Source organism: Pseudophryne corroboree, chromosome 1 (assembly GCF_028390025.1).
Source record: "Pseudophryne corroboree isolate aPseCor3 chromosome 1, aPseCor3.hap2, whole genome shotgun sequence".
NCBI classification, from domain to species: Eukaryota; Metazoa; Chordata; class Amphibia; order Anura; family Myobatrachidae; genus Pseudophryne; species Pseudophryne corroboree.
In genome coordinates, this window is record NC_086444.1 from 1,118,593,643 (window position 1) to 1,118,607,445 (window position 13,803).

Below are 13,803 nucleotides of genomic sequence, written 5' to 3' on the forward strand. Positions count from 1 at the left end.
GTGCTTAGATTTAGGTCCCATCACCATGATATCTCATTATGGTATGCAATTATTTCAAAATACGGAAAAATCCGATATCCAAAATACCTCTGGTCCCAAGCATTTTGGATAAGGGATACTCAACCTGTATACTGTTTTCTGTATACCGCTCAGTCACCCTATATACTGTCCTCTGTACCCCACAGTCACCCTATATACTGTCCTCTGTATACCGCACAGTCACCCCATATACTGTCCTCTGTGTACCCCTCAGTTACCCTATATACTGTTCTCTGTATACCGCTCAGTCACCCTATATGCTGTCCTCTGTATACCGCTCAGTCACCCTATATGCTGTCCTCTGTATACTGCTCAGTCACCCTATATGCTGTCCTCTGTATACCGCTCAGTCACCATATATACTGTCCTCTGTATACTGCTCAGTCACCCTATATGCTGTCCTCTGTATACTGCTCAGTCACCCTATATACTGTCCTCTGTGTACTGCTCAGTCACCCTACATACTGTCCTCTGTGTACCCCTCAGTCACCCTATATACTATCCTATGTGTACTCCTCAGTCACCCTATATACTGTCCTCTGTATACCGCTCCGTCACCCTATATACTGTCCTCTGTATACTGCTCAGTCACCCTATATGCAGTCCTCTGTGTACCCCTCAGTCACCCTATATACTGTCCTCTATCCTCAGTCACCCCATATACTGTCCTCTGTATACCGCTCCGTCACCGTATATACTGTCCTCTGTATACCGCTCAGTCGCCCTATATGCAGTCCTCGGTATACCCCTAACCCTATATACTGTGTACTGCTCAGTCACCTTATAACCTCTGTACAGTCCTCTGTGTACCCCTCAGTCACCTTATACACTATCATCTGTGTACCCCTCAGTCACCCTATATACTGTCCTCTTTGTACCCCTCAGTCACCCTATATACTATCCTCTGTGTACCACTCAGTCACCCTATATACTGTCCTCTGTGTACTGCTCAGTCACCATATGTACTGTCCTCTGTGTACTGCTCAGTCACCCTATATACTGTCCTCTGTGTACTGCTCAGTCACCCTATATACTATCCTCTGTGTACTGCTCAGTCACCCTATATACTGTCCTCTGTGTACTGCTCAGTCACCATATATACTGTCCTCTGTGTACTGCTCAGTCACCCTATATACTGTCCTCTGTGTACTGCTCAGTCACCCTATATGCTAGCCTCGGCATACCCCTCACCCTATATACTGTGTACTGCTCAGTCACCCTATATACTGTGTACTGCTCAGTCACCCTATAACCTCTGTACAGTCCTCTGTATACCCCTCAGTCACCTTTATAAACTTTCCTCTGTGTACCCCTCAGTCACCCTATATACTGTCCTCTGTGTATCGCTCAGTCACCTTATATACTGTCCTCTGTGTTCCCCCCAGTCACACTATATTCTGTCCTCTGTGTACCCATCAGTCAACCTATATATATATTTCTCTTACGTCCTAGAGGATGCTGGGCTCCACATTAGTACCATGGGGTATAGATGGGTCCACTAGGAGCCATTGGCACTTTAAGAGTTTGAGAGTGTGGGCTGGCTCCTCCCTCTATGCCACTCCTACCAGACTCAGTTTACTGTGTACCCCTCAGGCACCCTATATATAGTCCTCTGTGTACCGCTCAGTCACCCTATATACTGTCCTCTGTGTACCGCTCAGTCATCCTGCATAATCTGTAATGTCCTCTGTATACCTCTGTCACCCTCTGCTGTCTTCTGTGTACCGCTCAGTCACACTATATATTCTATACCTCTCAGACACCTTATATAATCTGTACTGTCTTCTACAGGATTGCCATCAGAAACGATGATCCCAGGACTGACCCTGACAAGGCAGGGCCCCCACCAGTGACGTGCGGTGGGGTGAGGCAGGTGAGACAGAGCCTTTCCTGTCATACTAACGTTTGTGCCAGAGTTTTCACTGTATAAAGTATATGAAAAATATAAAGAATATGTTTGAAATATCTTATTTGCATTATTCTATTCATTTTTATAGCCAAAACTGTGGAGTAAATAGTCTACACCTGCTTATCTTTTCAGCACATCTCTAATCAAAACTCACAAAATTTTCTGAAGTTTATACGGCTGCACCTGTGTATAATACCCCCAGGTACCCTTTGGCTCATATATTTTGTGTAAATCTGGCTCTGGTGCAAGCCAGTGCCTCCTGAGCAACTTAGCTCACCGCACGTCCCTGGCCCCCACCACCCCACACATTCCGCTCCCCTCCCCCCACCTTCCTTGCATTCCCCAAACGTCACCTTTTGAGGAAGCTCGGGTGGTTGTAGTCCGGATCGGCAGGCAGCCACGGAGGGACAGAGCGCATCGGAGGGGCAGCCATCAAGGGACAGAAGCAAAGCCGCATCCTGCACCCATATTCTTAATACAGAGCCGGAGTCAATCGTAGCGCACGGACCGGAAGCCAATCAGGAGCTGCCGAATAGCAGCTCCTGATTGACTGGCGGTCCGTGAGCTCCGATTGGCTCATGGCCGGCCCTGTATTAAGAATGTGGCTGCAGACCGCGGCTCTGCCGCTGCCCCTCCGTTGCTTCCTGCTGATGCAGGCAGGCAGCTGACCGGTGTCCCTGATCCTGACTACATGCAGCCAGGCACCATTTCAGTCCGGGCCCGCGACTGGAGTACCCACTGTCCCCCCTTGATGACTGGCCTGGTCTTCTATATAGCCATCAGTCACCGGAAATCCTCTGTATACTCATCACACAATGGGTGGAATTCAATTGTTATGTCATGCCTGATCTCCCATCTATAGTGACGGGAGATTGCGGGGTGATATTCAATTGATCTTTTTTTTTATCGCCCTAATCAGCCCATAGAGGTCGGGTTTAGTTGTGCAAAGTGGCTAAACCTGACCAAAGTGCTGTGCAGGATCACAAAAAGTGCCGTTTGGGCACCCAAACAGGATTTACCCGTATATACTGCTGGAAATTTGGTCAGAAAAGTGCAGAAAAGGCACTGCCTCATAGACTTTTTACTCCAGAGTTTGACTATAAAAATGATTACACTAATACAAAGAATATATTATAAATATCTTCTTTATATTTTTCATATATATTGTCTATAGTCACTACTTTGGCGTATACAGGAGTGTGACAGGAAACAGCTCTGCCTTAGCTCACTGCGCAGTCACCCTAAAACCTCAATATTGCCCTACCAGTCACCCTATATCAGAGGTTCTCAAACTCGGTCCTCGGGGGCCCACACAGTGCATGTTTTGCAGGTCTCCTCACAGAATCGCAAGTGAAATAATTAGCTCCACCTGTGGGCCTTTTAAAATGTGTCAGTGAGTAATTAATACACCTGTGCACCTGCTGGGTTACATGCAAAACATGCACTGTGTGGGCTCCCGAGGACCGAGTTTGAGAACCTCTGCCCTATATCCTCTACACCAGGCCTGGGCAACCTGTTGCTCTCCAACGTGCCCTGCCACTGTATTGCTACTAGGAATGCTAAAAGTGTGGCAAGGCATTCTGTGATGTGTAGTTTTATAATAGTTGTAGAGCCACAGGTTGGCTATGCTTGCTCTTCACTGTCCTCTATACCATCCTCTGTATGCCCCACAGTCACCCTTTATCTTCTATAGTGGTTCCCAAAGTCGGTCCTCAGGACCTCACACAGTTCACGGTTTCCAAACCACACATTTTAAAAGATCCACAGGTGTAGCTGATTATTTCACTTGCAATTATGTGAGGAGGCCTGGAAAACATGAACTGTTTGGGGTACTGAGGACCGAGTGTGAGAACCTGTGCTCTATACCGTCCTCTGTTTACAAAACAGTTGTAAAGTGATTAGCCACTGTCTTCTATCTGCCATCTCTATATACTGATCAGCCACCCATGTATACGGAATCCGGCCAAATGTTCGGTATTCCCATTCTGTTGGTGGGTTAATGCCATCAACCGAGTGGGAATAGAACCTGGGGCGAGCAATGTGAGCCACCGCCCTTGATGCATGGCGAGTGCAGCGAACCTGCAATGGGATTCGCTGCCGGTATTCCAGCAGACAGGATGCAGCTGTTGGTACAGTGACAGCCGGCATCCCCGTCTGCCGGGATATCATGTGTTCCACCTCAGTGTCTGTGCACTGTATAACAGCGGCAGATTGTTCTTTATGTATAAATAATTTATATTTCTTAAGATGGACTGAGTGTGGTCTGCTTCAGGGAAAATACTAATCTGCGGCATCAGTCAGTTACTTGCATTCCTTGTGTAATGTGAATTTTCTTTACAGCAGCACTTTATTGTTTTACATTTGTTTATATGGTGCCAGTGTACTCAGTAATAACACCAGGGTGGTTATTAACCTATAATGAGCGGCTCTATGTTGGGGGGAATCTCTGGAGGGGGCTCCTTATTGGGGTCACCTGTGTGTAATGGTGGTGAGGGGCAGGGACGTGCGGTGAGCTAAATAGCTCAGGAGGCACTGGCTAGCACCAGAGCCAGATTTGCACACAATATATGAGCCAAAGCGTACATCTGGGCATTATGCACAGGTGCAGCAGTATAAACTCCTGAAAATGTAGTGAGTTTTGATTAGAGATGTGCTGAAAAGATAGGCAGGTGAGGCACTGCCTCACCTGCCATAGACTTTTTACTCCACAGATTTGGCTATAAAAATGATTAGAATAATGCACAGAAGATATTTCAAACATATTCTTTGTATTTTTCATATACTTTATACAGTAAAAACTCTGGCACAAAACGTTAGTAGCTCTGCCTCACCCCACCGCACGTCACTGGTGAGGGGGAAGGGGTGTGGGGGGGGGGGGGTTCTTTATACTTGGAAAGCTGTGTGTTTGAGATTTCTGGGGGAATGTCTGTGTGTGGGGGAGGCTGGATGCCGGGGAGGTGTGTTTAGTGTGGGGGAGGCTGCATGCTGGGGGGGATGTCCTTTGTGTGGGGGAGGCTGCATGCTGCGGGGGGGGGTGTCCTTTGCGTGGGGGAGGCTGCATGCTGGGGGGGGGATGTCCTTTGTGTGGGGGAGGCTGCATGCTGGGGGGATGTCTTTTGTGTGGGGCAGGCTGCATGCCAGGGGATGTCTTTTGTGTGGGGCAGGCCGCATGCCGGGGGGATGTCTTTGTTATGTGTGGTGAAGGGTGCATGGGACCACAGGCAGCGGCGGGCAGGATAGCTCCCCCGCTACGATGAGGCTCCTGCAGCGGCGACGATCCCCCCTCACGGTCCAACAGACCCTGCTTCTGGCGATCACGCTCACGGCCCCCAACACTCAGCCCAACTGCCCTGGCTATGCCCGGCGGAGCAGATCGGTGACTCCCGCTACTGAGGACGCAGAGGAACGCCAGCCAGGACAAGGACTTGCACAGAGAGGCAGAGGTGCTGCGACCGTCCCCCCCCCCTCCCCCGAGAGGTACGGCTTCCCATGGCAGAGACCTGGCCTGCAACATCAACTACACCACATCCATCCCGGCTCCCCGTCGACCCTGCTCTCTGCAACCCCCCCACGTGGTTTCGTGAGGATCAACTCTGGTGAGTCCTGGCCCTGTGTCAGCCGAAACATGTCCCGGCCCATTTCCGACTCGGCCGCACTCCCCCCTTGCCAGGGTGCTCCACCCGGACAGCATGACCGGCTCAGTCATTGCCACAGTGGGTCCTGGCCCTACAATGGTCTGACTGAAGCCCCCCAACACGGCCATGTTACCCTCCCCACTACTCTCAGACAGGGTGACCCCAACCCCAGTAACCCCGGCAGGAGACCGCTCCGCGGAAGCACAAGCAGAGGAGACACCCAGGACAGCAGAAGAGGGGCCGAACGTGGCAGCGAAGCCACTACCCAGGAAGGCCACACACACACATCCTGGCGAGCGGCCCCGCGACTAACGATGGAGACCCCCTGTCCCCGGCTCCCCCTGACGCAGCCTACTCAAACTACCGGTGCACCTTGCACATGCAGTAGTTATGTAGAGCTCAGTAGAGGGCGTGATGGCGGGCGAAAGACTTAAGGCAGGACCTAGCTGGATACTGAGGGCTAGGAGGAGAGGCCGACGCACGGTCGCCCTAGTGAAGTGGCGGCGGAAAGGGCACAGGTCAGCACTCCCTACGATCGTACTCTCAAATGTGCGCTCACTAATGAACAAGCTTGATGAGCTGTCCCTCCTCCTGGGCAGTGCGAAGTCGGGCATTGCCGGGTCATCGGTCCTCTGCTTCACGGAGACATGGCTAGACGACCTCACTGCGGACCTCCCTGACCGGCTTCGGACTCTATAGGGCAGACCGCTCCAAGGAACTCTCGGGCAAATCGAAGGGTGCTGCTTTTACATCGGCGACAGATGGTGCACGATCCTAGGCAAATATTGCAGCCCTCACCTGGGGATGCTATGCATCAACTGCAACCCCTTCTATTCCCCCCGGGAATTTGCCTCTGTTGTCCTCGTAGGAGTGTACATCCCCACGCAATCCTGCACAAACAAAGCCCTGCATCACCTGGCCGCCAGCATATCAGACATAGAGCAAAAACTCTGCTACTTATGCTGAGTGACTTCAACAGGACCAACCTAAGCCAGGAACTACCAAAGTTCAAACAACAGGTGACATGCCCCACAAGGGAAGGGCGCACCCTGGATCATTGCTACACTACCCTCAAGTCTGCCTTCCGGTCAATCCCCCGCACTGCTCTTGGCCTAACCGACCACTGCCTTGTCTATCTTCTCCCCACATACACGCAGAAGCTGAAAGCGGCCAAGCCAGTTGTCAAAACGGTCAAGAAATGGACAGATGAGGCTAAGGTGAAGCTACAGGCCTGCTTCGACTGCACGGACTGGGAGGTCTTCGCAGCCGCGGCATCCGACCTGAACGACCTAACCGACACCACAACATCCTACATCAGATTCTGCGAGGACAACAACAATAATAACAAGCCATGGTTCAACGCCCAGCTGATTCAACTTCTCCGGGCGAAAGAGAAGGCCTGCAGCAGCAAAAGATGGAACACTATACAACCGCGCTAGGAACTCCCTAACGAAAGGAATCACAGGCGAAAAAGCAGTTCTCGTACAAGCTGGCAAAAGATCTCTCAACCAAGGACCATGTATACGTATGGAAAGGTATGCAGGCCATAACCAACTACTAGATACCCCCTAAGCACGCCACCATGAACCAGAAGCTGGCAAACGAGCTGAACCTCTTCTACTGCAGGTTCGATAAAGACGCCCACTGTGAACCAGTACCAAATTCCTCCCCACTGCCCATCTAGACCCCCTTCAGTTTGCCTACCGAGTGAATTGGTGCGTTGAGGATGCTGTCAACCTGGGCCTTTACCACATCCTGCGGCATCTGGACATGCCTGGAACCTACGCGAGGATCCTGTTTGTAGACTTCAGCTTGGCCTTCAATACATACAACCCCAGCATTCTCTACCACAAACTACTCCGCCAAGAGGTCCCGGAAGCAATCTGTTCCGGGATCGTGGACTTTCTGATCGACAGAATACAGGTGGTCAAAGTGGGGGGATTCACCTCCCTGGCTCGGTCCATCAGTACTGGGTCACCCCAGGGCTGTGCCTTTTCACCCCTGCTCTTCTCTCTGTACACTGATGTGTTCCTCCGAGTCCCAGTCGGTTAAAATTATTAAATTCCCCAACTACACCACCGTCATCGGCCTCATAAAAGAAGGGGACGAATCGGACTACAGATGGGAAGTGGATCGGTTGGCCCGATGGTTAAGCTGTAACAACCTGGTGCTCAATCCACTTAAACCCGTTGAGACGGCAGTAGACTTTAGGAATAAACCAGCTGAAGCACCCCCAGTAATCATAGCCAATAGTGTGGTGCCGCTAGTGGACTCCTTCAAGTTCCTGGGGACTACGATCTCCAGAGACCTCAAGTGGGGACCAAATGCCAATGCCACCATCGGAAAGGTGCAGCAGAGGCTGTTCTTCCTAAGGCAACTTAAGAAGTTTAACATCCCACAGAATCTCCTGCTCCTCTTCTACTCCGCAATTGTAGAATCTGTCCTGTGCTCCTCGATTATCGTCTGGTATAGCTCCATCAGCGAGAGAGACAAACGCAGGCTCCAAAGAGTGGTAAGGTCTGCTGAGAAGATCATCGGAGTTGACCTCCCGCCTGTCCATGACCTATACCGGTCCAGAGCCAAAAAATCAACCAACAGAAGGCTCAAAAGCTTCTTTCCTCAAGGAGTCCACCTGCAGAAATCCTGACAAATTGCCAGGCTGACTGCCCAGTTGCTCTACTCCGATCTTCTGATTGGAACGAACACTGTGTACTTTTACATAATCTGTATACTGCATATATCCTCCCCCCCCCTTCCCTTGTCTACGTGTTCCCCCCTGGCTGCAGCACTGTAAACCGTAAACAAATTTCTAGTATACGCAAGTGTACCTGGCCAATAAAAGCTGATTATGATTTTGTGTGGGGGAGGCTGCATGCCGGGGGGATGTCTTTTGTGTGCTGTATGCCGGGGGAATGTCTTTTTTGTGTGGGGGAGGCTGCATGCTGGGGGGATGTCTTTTTCCTGCAGGGTCCACAGGGTATCCACAGAATAAAATTGGGATATGAGGTAGCGATAGCGGATTGGCACCAAACGATGAAAGCTTTCGGACTCCCAGAATGCAACGGGCCCGTCCATATATCCCCGCCTCCTGGCTCAGGCAATTCAGTTTTTTTGTTTGGTGCAGCAGGAGCCGGACCATGGTCAATGGGCTGCTGGGTTTTAGCATCCATAAGCTTTTTTTTATGTTATTTTTATAGTCTTACTATATTTTTTGAGCGATCTTTCTAAGGTACGTATAAGGTGCTTTTTAGAAAGAGTCACTCCAACAACTCCCTGCCGGATCACGACAACGCTTACTCACGTGCACAGTGCTGTTTCGGCGGGCGTCTTTGTAAGATGTACTAGCAAGTCCAGTAGACTTTACCAGGCTGTGGCCGGGACACTGGGAGAAGGTAATGCATCGGTTCCGCTTAGAGATTACCAAACAATCGCTGACGCAGCTGCCACCTCGGGTGCACTAGCGCTAGGCCTCAGGGGTCATAGGCTCCAGGGGTAGTATGAGGCAGCGATCCCTATCAGCAGTGGGGAGTAAGATGCTCCCTTGGTTGCCCCTCCCTCCGGTTCATGACCAGTTTCCTCCGAGTTTCCCGCCATGAACTGAGTTCCCGCTTCTGTGTGAGACGCTGTGTATCTAAAAGGACTGAGTCGCAGCATAGACAGCTTTAAGACTGGCGCGTCGGTGTTCACTGTAGGTTCACGGGGTGATTGTGTACACTAATAGCATCTGGATCCATTCAGCGTTCACTAACATATTGATCGATCCTGGAAGCGGGTTGAAGTCTCCCTGAATCCCACTCTCCTGAGCCAGGTGATACAGCACTAAGGGGGTAATTCTGAGTTGATCGCAGCAGCAAGTTTGTTAGCAATTGGGCAAAACCATGTGCACTGCAGGTGGGGCAGATATAACATGTGCAGAGAGAGTTAGATTTGGGTGGGTTATTTTGTTTCTGTGCAGGGTAAATACTGGCTGCTTTATTTTTACACTGCAATTTAGATTTCAGTTTGAACACACCCCACCCAAATCTAACTCTCTCTGCACATGTTACATCTGCCCCCCCCATACAGTGCACATGGTTTTGCCCAACTGCTAACAAATTTGCTGCTGCGATCAACTCAGAATTAGGCCCTAAGTCTCTATCTACCTTTGGTACGAATAGTTGGATAAGTGCCTGATGCATATGAGTCTGTAAACTATGCTGCTGTTTTCTTTCCCTGTGTGACTGAATACGTTTAAACTCCTATATAAGGTAATGCAGTAATATGTTTCTCCTACATACTTGAAATGTATCTGTAGTTGATTATGTGCTCATATTGCTTATTATACTAATGTATAACCTGTGACTGATTGCTAGTGTGATTGCTGACTTTACTATTTTCTGTTAGTTTATGTGTGTTCCGATCCTCAATGCTGGTGCAAAGCATTTAACAAATTTTAAAGTGATTGCAGTCACAATTTGTGTAGTTTAAAATTGTAAAGGTGTATGATTTATTTATTATATCTAAGAGAGGCAAGGGTGAGGAGGATACACTCTCCACAGCAGCACCAACACTCATGTCATGTTTGTCTTGCAAAGCTGCGTTAACCTCTCAGGATCTGGTTCAAAATGGATTATGTGCAAATTGTTTTAGCTTTCACCAAAGCCTCTTGAATAATCCGAGGTAGGCAAAGGTTCAGGTTGAAACCCCATGCGCTACTTTTACACAGACATTATTCAGTATAGCTGAGCAGATAATGCCAGCTCCTATACCAGGGATAGGTTACCCTATTAACCCTTACATGCATCATTCCACCTGGGGGTTATCACATCCAGTACAGGAATCGGCAGCATCTCAACAGAAACAGGCTGAAAGGTTGGTGGTAAGTAAATCACATAGACCTGAAACAACATCTTCACAGTCTACACATGTTTCAGATGAGGACTCGTCGGAGGATGAGGACTCATCGCACTCCGTGTCTGCATACAGAGACGAAGAGGAAGGCCTCGGCTCAGTGGACATTCCTGAGCTAATTAGTGCTATGAAAGCCATTCTATCCTTAGAGGAGGCAGCAGAGCTTTTGTTAAAATTTAAGGCACCTGTGTTTAAACGTCCCAAAATAGTTAGGACTGAGTTTCCTGGGTAAGAACAGCTGACAGAAATTGGGTTCCACCCAGTAAGAAGTTTAGAATTCCAAGGAAATGGAATTCCCATTATCTTCTTCCGGCTGGGGACTGTTTAAAAAGGGAGGTGGCTCCCAAAGTAGATGCGCATGTCATCCGATTGGTACGAAAATCTATATTACCTCTGCCTTCAACATCATTAAATGATGTCACGCATAGGAAAATAGATGGTTTTCTTAAAACCTTTTTCTCCTTGTCTGGGGCAATCATAAGACCAACCATGGCTTCGGCTTGGATGGCAAAAGCAGTGGCAGCCTGGGCTGATGCATTGGGGATGACCTTTCAATGGCATCTAGAGAGCAAAAATCCCATATTGCACATATCAAACAGGCAGCTATTTTTATGGAAGAAGCAGCCTTGGATATGGGTACAATTGTCTCTCAGACTCGGCAGTAGCAGCTAGCAGTGCAATTTGGCTATGTACATAGGGCCTAATTCAGACCTGATCTCTGCTGTGCGTTTTCGCACAGCAGCCGATCAGGTCTGAACTGCGCCGGTGCCGCAGTGCACCGGTGCATGCCAGACAGCCGACAGGCCGTCTCAGCCCTGCGATCGCCTCTGCCTGATAAGCAGAGGCAGGCGCGAGCATGTGGGCCAGCTGCGTTTGGCTGCCATTTTAGGGGCGCGGTCCGGGCAACACAGGCGTGCCCAGACTGTGTGTTTGGGGGGGAGGCGGGCTGCAGTGGCTGCAACCCAGACAGCAATGAGTAGCTCCCTGCCAGCATGCAGGAGCTGCGCTGGTAGAAAGCTACTCGTCAAGCACAAAAGCATCACCGCTGTGCGATGCTTTTGTACTTGTGCGGCGGGGTAGGGCCTGACATGTGGGGCGGACTATCCCTGTGCTTAGCGTCCCCCCGCATGTCAGGGAAGCTGATCGTAGATGTGATAAATTTAGCACATCTACGATCAGGTCTGAATTAGGTCCATGGAAAGCTAACTCAGAATCTAAGAAGATTCTGGAGTCTTTGCCTTTTACTGGAGATATTCTTTTTGCTAAAGAATTAAACAGTATTTTGGAGTCAGAAGCAGACTCCAAGAAAGTGAAGATTCCTTCCACACATAAATCCAAGCCTAGATTTCCAGCTTTTCGGCCCTTTCGGACTCAAGGAAAAGCAAAAGGAAAGGGTTGTGGCAAACAGTCTCAATCTGACAAGTCTGTTAAGACTAAAAACCATTGGGCTACCAGAGGGCCGGCTTCCAAATCAGAAGATGAACCATGAGCCTGATGGAGCGGGCCTCCACCTGGGGACCCCAGGGTGGGAGGCCGACTTCTTCAGTTTGCACAGATCTGGCAGCAGTCTACCACAGATGCTTGGGTGCAAGAAGTGGTCTCACACGGTTATGCGTTTGCTTTCAAGAAACATCCTCCTCAAAGTTTTTATTTGTACCAGCCTGTCTTCAGTGGAAACGAAGACCAGGGCTTTGCAAGTAGCAGTTCAAAAGTTTCTTCAGTCAGGAGTGATACTTACAGTTCCTCCTGCACAATGAGGACAAGGTTTTTATTCCAACCTGTTTCTAGTCCATAAGCCAAATGGGTCGTTCCGGCCCATACTCAATCTCAAAGTGCTGAACAAGTACATTTGGGTTTCATATGGAGACTTTACGTTCCATTATTTTGGCCATGAACCCGGAGGATTTGTGGTATCCCTGGATATCCAGGATGCTTACCTACATGTTCCTATAGCACTGTCCCATCAGCACTATCTCAGGTTTGCTATACTCCAGCAACATTTTACATTTCAGGCCCAACCATTTGGACTGGCCACAGCTCCCAGAGTGTTCACCAAAACTATGGTGATAATGGCATCCTTGACGATTTATTAATCCTGGCACAATCTCAGGAATTGCTTCAGTGTCATCTGTGGCAGACAATAGCTTGTTTGCAGAGACACGGTTGGCTCATAAATTGGGCAAAGTCGTCTCTGGTTCCGTCACAACGGATGACTCACTTGGGGGCTGTGATGGATTCGAGTCTTCAGAGAGTAATTTTACCTCTGAACAAAATATCCAAAATTCAGTCAAGGATTCAGGAGCTGCTACACAGTCAAAGGGTATCCGTTCACGAAGCATTGCGTGTGATGGGCTTGATGGTGTCGACATTCGACATGGTGGAGTATGCTCAGTTCCACTCGAGGCCTCTGTAATGTCTGATCCTTTCCAAATGGAATGGTTTTCATCAGACAATAAAAATGCAGACTATGGTCCTTCCTCTGTAAGTAAGGAGGTCATTAGCCTGGTTGCTGCAGACATCCCATCTGGACAAAGGGAGACCCTTTTGGATATCAGACTGCAAAATTCTGACAACAGATGCCAGCCCTCAGGGCTGGGGAGCGGTGTCAGGAAGGAGTTGCTTCCAGGGACAGTGGACCAAGGAAGAGAGTTGTCTTTCCAATAAATATATTGGAACTTCGGGCCATATATAAGGCACTTATTCAGGCAAAGGACATCCTTCAGGGGAAACCTGTCCAAATCCGCTGAGACAATACAACGGCAGTAGCATACCTCAACCATCAGGGAGAAACTCACAGCCAAAACGCAATGAAGGAGGTAAGTCACGCGTTAAAGTGGGTAGAACTTCATCATCCAGCCTTGTCCCCAGTGTTCATTTCGGGAGTCCTAAACTGGGAAGCGTATTTTCTCAGTCTACACGCCATTCATGAAAACGAATGGCCTTTATGCCCCGAAGTCTTCCAAATTTTGGTAGACAAGTGGGTGTTACCGGAGATAGATCTAATAGTGTCCCGTCAGAACAACAAAGTTCCCGCATACGGGTCAAGAACAAAGGATCCCAAAGCGATCTTTGTGGATACCCTGTCAGTGAGATGGGACTTTCGTCTGGCCTATGTGTTTCCACCAATCGCCCTGTTACCCAGGGTGGATGCGAAAGGCAAAACAAGGAAGGGATGCCATGATACTAATAGCTCCGGCCTGACCCAGAAGACATTGGTACACAGATTTGCAGAGGTTGTCAATGGATGTTCCATTCCTACTCCCTCAACGTCCAGATCTCCTGTGTCAGAGTCCTTGCTATCACAAGCACCTGGATCAACTGTCTTTGACG

The 13,803-nt window shown here is 49.3% G+C and overlaps 1 protein-coding gene and 1 long non-coding RNA gene across 3 annotated transcripts in view; one reads left to right on the plus strand and one right to left on the minus strand.

The window, feature by feature from the left end:
- LOC134996522 (gastrula zinc finger protein XlCGF71.1-like) overlaps positions 1 to 13,803 on the plus strand; it is a 50,290-nt gene that overhangs the window by 30,311 nt on the left and 6,176 nt on the right. Inside the window, exon 1 of one of the 2 annotated variants that reach the window (XM_063951210.1) lies at positions 1,831 to 1,912. The exons of the other annotated variant lie outside the window; for it this stretch is intronic. The gene's annotated coding sequence lies outside the window, so the exon portion shown is untranslated. Of the gene's footprint in view, positions 1 to 1,830; positions 1,913 to 13,803 lie in introns of those variants that run through there. 2 annotated transcript variants of the gene reach the window in all.
- LOC134927824 (uncharacterized) overlaps positions 1 to 13,803 on the minus strand; it is a 238,618-nt gene that overhangs the window by 12,041 nt on the left and 212,774 nt on the right. The gene's annotated exons all lie outside the window — the stretch shown is intronic.